This window comes from Cynara cardunculus, unplaced genomic scaffold (assembly GCF_001531365.2).
Source record: "Cynara cardunculus var. scolymus isolate 2C unplaced genomic scaffold, CcrdV1 Un_Scaffold_1903, whole genome shotgun sequence".
In the NCBI taxonomy this organism is placed as follows: domain Eukaryota; kingdom Viridiplantae; phylum Streptophyta; class Magnoliopsida; order Asterales; family Asteraceae; genus Cynara; species Cynara cardunculus.
Genome location: NW_020200909.1, coordinates 43,631 through 49,299, shown reverse-complemented (window position 1 = coordinate 49,299; position 5,669 = coordinate 43,631).

The following is a 5,669-nucleotide window of genomic DNA, read 5'->3' as shown; positions in this document are numbered from 1 at the left end:
CCAAAGACATGTAAAAATTTAATATTAGACTTTCTTCGGTTGATTAATTCGTAAGGCATCTTCATATGCCTCTTTACCACCGTTGCTCTATTTTGGATAAAGCAAGCGGTTGAGATGGCTTCTGCCCAAAAGTGGGTTGGAAGACCAGAGCTTTCTAGCATTGTTCTTGCTACTTCAACCAGTGTGCGATTCTTTCTTTCTACTACACCATTTTGCCGTGTTGTTCTTGCTGCAGAGAATTTCTAAGATATGCCCTCCTTGTCTAAGTACGCATCAATTTTTGTGTTCTTAAACTCTGTTCCATTGTCACTTCTCAGCTTTTGAATTTTGCTCTATAGAAGAACTTGAATCTTGGTCATCAGCTTAATCAGCAGCTCTGGGACATCTGATTTCTACCTTACAAACTCAATCCAAGTATATCGTGAATAGTCATCAATTAAAACAACGATATACTTCTTACCAGACAAGCTCTGCACAGAGATTGGACCACAAAGATCCACATGAAGCATATGCAGAGGTCTGACACAGGACACATATGTCTTTATTTTGTGGGATGCTCTTTTGAGCTTTCCCATTTCACACGCAGAGCAAAGATGGTCCTTTTCGAACTTTATAGCAGGAAGTCCGTTAACCATATTATTTTTCACAAGCTTCTCTATATTTTGAAAATTTAAATGAGACAGCTTGTGATGCCAGAGCCATGCTTTTTCACACTTACGAGATACGACACAGAGAGTCTCTAAATTATCTCTTGGTGAGAAGTTCATAAGATATAGATTTCTCTTACGTTTGGCTCTTAGCAACTCCTGACCTGATTCTGACATAATAAAACAAGCTTCTTTTTGGAACTTGACATTGTAGCCAGAATCACATAGTTGACTTATGCTCAAAAGATTATTTTTAAGCTCAGAGACATAAGAAACCTTAGAGACAGAAACCTTACCTTGAAGAAGATCTCCATATCCCTTTATCTCTCCTTGCATATTATCCCCAAAGGTTACTCTACCTCAAACTTTCTCTTTGTATGAGAAGAGTAGCCTCTTATTGCCGGTCATGTGTCTCGAGCATCCGGAGTTGAGATACCAAATGTCCACATGCTGCTTCTGCAAAACAAATTACAAGGACTTAGGTACCCATTTCATAATGGGTCCTCGATGATTAGGGTTGGAAGATTGGTTTTTAGTTTGGGGGAGAGGTTTTGTCTCTGCACCTAAGTTATCAGACTTGAGCTCTGGTTTTTTAGACTTAGCTTTAGGAGCTTTCTTTCTCTTCTGGGTCTTCTTGGAATTTATCCTTGATGACCCAGAGAGAATACAGTTAGGATTAGAGAAATGTTGCTTCAACTTTTGCAACAGAGAGAAACATTCACAAGTATGAACACATTTTTGATGATAAAATGATTTATTTGATTTAAAGAACATGTTATTACAATCATTCCTAGCATTGGTAGTTCTAACAAACTTCCTATCTAGATCTAGTTGTTTTGACTTCTTAGAATGAATCTGCTCAGTTTTCTTCTTATCCCTTCCTACTCCTTTGGCCTTCAGAGGCCTCTCTGAAATAGAGGAATTAAAATTAGAGTCAGCAGTGGATTTTCCCTTCTATTCTGGAGTGAACTTAATTGGCTTAGAAATAGGTTTAGAGCCCTTTGATGCAGAGGAAACAGACTTTGTATTATTTGCCATGTATTCAAACTTTGAAGAGAATTTAGCTCTTGTTGTCATGCTAACAAGACCAGAACCTAGGATAATCTTTTTCTCATTTGGAAGTTTTGCAACCTCTGGTTCTTTTGCTATAATATCTGTCTCAACTTGCTCTTTAATCGAGTCCACCTCTGACTCGGAGTTAGAGTCAATAAAATCCTTCTGTGAGTATCGAAATGCAAAGGTATCATTAAGAACTTGAGATTCTCGTACGCATGAGCTAGAGCCTTCATACATCTTTTGTGTTGAAGAACTTTCAAAAGTATCTGAAGAATTACTCTCAGAAGAATCTGTATGACCTTTAGAAGGATAATTCAAGGCCTCAAGCAAATCTTGCTCGAAAACCTGTCTCACCGTTTCTGTGAAGTCATCCAATAATTTTGGATCTAGAGTTTTAAGAAATTTTTCTATGGATGAACTCTTGATTTCATCTGGTTCTGGTTTAACAACATCACCATTTGTTTTTGGATGTTCAAGATTAGGAGAGCCAAAACAAAAGATCTCGTCTGTCTTCTGTATGCTTTTTAAATCAACTTGTTGCATACTTTTGAAGAATAAGAGATATTTTTTAACTTTAACCTTTGAGTTTTGGCCCCATTCTCAAGCTTACATCTTTTGAAAGGTGAGGCTGTATGCAGAATTGGAAAATCTGGTTTTTGCTTAGCTCCTAACCTAAAGACAGATTCAAGAGTAGTTTTCTTCTTCCAAGTGAGGTCTAGGTCTGTATAACCTATCCCTGCTCCATCCTGTTGAGAATTAACTTTTTCATACACCTGCTGAGCATCTTRATATTTTTTGATCAAGAGCTCTTTTCTTTGTAAGCTCTAGTGTAAAAATTCTCTTTTCTTTTGAAAATAATTTTTGAGGGCCTCAGAGTTTAGTCTGTCACATTCCTTTTCTAAAAGCTCTTTTTCTTTATTTGTATAGCCGCTTTTAGTTCTGTGCACTCTGATTTAAAACTTATTTCAGTGGACCGTTTTGTTTGCAAAAGTTTTTCATTCTCCACTGACAATTCTTGTTTTTCTACAGTTAATAGCTCTGTCTCTCGTTCAAAGAATAACTTTTCCTTTTCCAAAGACTTTCTTTTAGATTTTTTGACAGAGAGCTTTTGCTGTAGATTTATGAAATCATTTGTTAAAGCAGAGATGCTTTCTTCCAGGTCAGAATGAGAATAACCAGAGATGGAACATACCTGGGAGTCGGAGCCAGATCCAGACTCTTCTGTGTCGTTCTCAACAGCCATTCCACATAAATGGGCTTGGTCTTCTTCTTCAGATGAGGAGTCAGAGACCCAGTTCTCCTATTCAGCCATGAGACTCCTTTGGGATCGATTATACTTGTACTTATTTTTGTAGTACAACTCATCTTTCACCAAAGGGCCTATGCACTCTTTGGAGTAGTGCCCCATCCTCCCGCATCTGAAGCATCTGACATCTTGCTTCTTCTGTTCCGACTGCTCTTCCTCCTTCTTGTTTAACACAGAGGGAGGGTTCCTTCCTTCAAAATCTCTGCTTTTGCTTCGATCGCCTTGTCTTTCTCGTTTATCAAAGATTTTCTTCCCAAATTTCCTCTAAAATTTCTTGGTAATCAAGGCCAAGGAATGTGCAAAGGCACTAATGTCATCGTCTTCAGAGCTAGATGCTATGTCTTCTTCATCGCTCTCCATGATAAGATCCTTCTTCCCCTTTCGCCATTCCTCCTTGGATCTCCGTTCTCTGTGTGGTTGACTAGATCCTGTCTCTTTTGAGTCAGAGACAAGAGCCAGAGGTCCACCAAGAGCGACCTTAGCCTTCTGCACTTCTTGCTCTTGTGCTTGCAGAGTCCCATACACGTCATGAAGAGTCCATTGCTCCAGATCTTGATTCGTCTAGAGAGACATGGTCAAGTTTCCCCATTCTGTATTCAATCTCTTCAAGAAGAGCATATTGTTCTCCTCTTGGGTTCTGATCACATCATATTTGCGACACTTGTTGATCATTGTGTTGAATCTATGATAAGTCTGTTCTAAAGACTCATTAGGAAGCGCTTGGAAACTATTGTACTCATTTAAACATTGAGCACAACGGTTTTTCTTCATTTTTATTCCCTCTTCAAGCTGGTTTGCCAGTTGATCCCATAGATCTTTGGCAGATTCACAAGCGTCTAGAGATTGAAAAATCTCATTAGGAAGTGCCATAATTAAAAGCCTTTTGGCTTTCTGGTCCACTTCCACTCTACGCTTGTCCTCATCGTCCCAATCTCGATGAAACTTGGGAACTCTCCTGGCAGGTACTTCGACCGTATCGCCAACAACAGGAATATGAGGAATTAGTGTAGTGGGTATATAAGGGCCGTTTAAAATCGATTCGTAAAGCTCGAGGTCTAGACCTTCGTAAAAGTTGATCATACGTATTTTCCATTGGGGATATTCTTCCCTAATGAGAGTTGGAGGTTTTGTCAAAGATCCAACACTATACATGGAGTTCCACGTTTGACTAGACATTTTCATTTAGGATTTTGAAAAGAAACATTGACGAGAAAGTAATATACGACGCGAAATTGATTTCCAGAATACTAAAAGCAGACGTTTTTAAATGGATCAAAAATAAGAATGAAATTCTTTTTTTAAAACGAATAATCATAAATTAAGAGTGGTATCCTTATGGATATCGATCGACTAATCAATGAGTTTGATTAGCAGGCTCTGATACCAATTGTTGAAACCCATATACTCTTAATTCTCAGAAAAACACAGTTGATAAAGAATATGATTGAAGTACGAACAGTGTACTGAGTTTGATAAAACAAAATGTTCAATATAAATAAGAACAATAGAAGACTTGAATAAATCAGAATCTTTTATTGGATGAAAATAACAATCCTCAATCTAAACATATTCTCACAAGAAAAGAATATAATATAAGTCAGCACTCTCAGATTATTTGAACCTGAGGAGGAAGCCTCCTTATATACGCCTAAGTCAAACAAACTATGCTATAATTATGGCTTGAATCTCTGAGTTACTGAGTCTGCATCCTTATTGTTGACTGCCCTTGAAAAGTGGAGCGGACTAGGTCAAGCCGCCTTGATTTTGTTTGATGCTTGCGAGAATGTTTGGACTAAACGCGTGTTCCATGGAGATAGGAGACCAGAGGCTCTACATGTACTATACAGAAGCTCTCCATGTATTGTGCAGAGGTTCTGCATATACTATGCATAGGCTCTGTGTCTGGAGTTGTAGTTTTGCATCAAGCGCTTAAGCTTTTTGGCGCATAAGGCTTGATCGTCCACGGAGATTGAGCGCGGACTCTGTATGTAGGAACCTTCACTCTTTGAGTAAGAGCTCTGGTTCTTGACCTTTTCTGCATGAGAGCTCTTAGTCCAGACTGCTTCTATAGACTAAGTCCTATTGACTAGAGTAAGAGGCTTCTTACTTACACTTTCACAAGATGGGGTCTAACAGTCCCTCTCAGCAATACCGACACAACCACCATGCTTACTCAAGCATTGGTCTCATAGTGAGAATATCAATACTCCCCACTCATTAAATGACAAACTCACATGCATATGAATCAATTACATTACAGTCTAAATTATATGACTCTAAATGAATGACTAACACACTAAAAAACATGTAACCTTCAAATAAATATGCAATAAATGCAATACACGTCCAAAACTCAACTTTGAGTAATTTAAACCAGACAAATGTTCCCAAAACTCATTTGAGCCAAAAAGCAAGCCAATAGACTCCACACTTATATGACTTCTCAATAAAACTTAACATAAATCAATGGTTGCTAATCACACACTTATTACTCAGAAAAGTTTGTCGAAAACTTTGATTTAACTTTTTGACTAAATAATATATTTTTTTTGTTTTAAAATAAATGTCCATGATAGATGGTACACATTCTTAAAAATGTACAATTATTATGTTTTTTAAATAATTAAATAAAATTTTTATCCTTAATAATATAGTTTAAG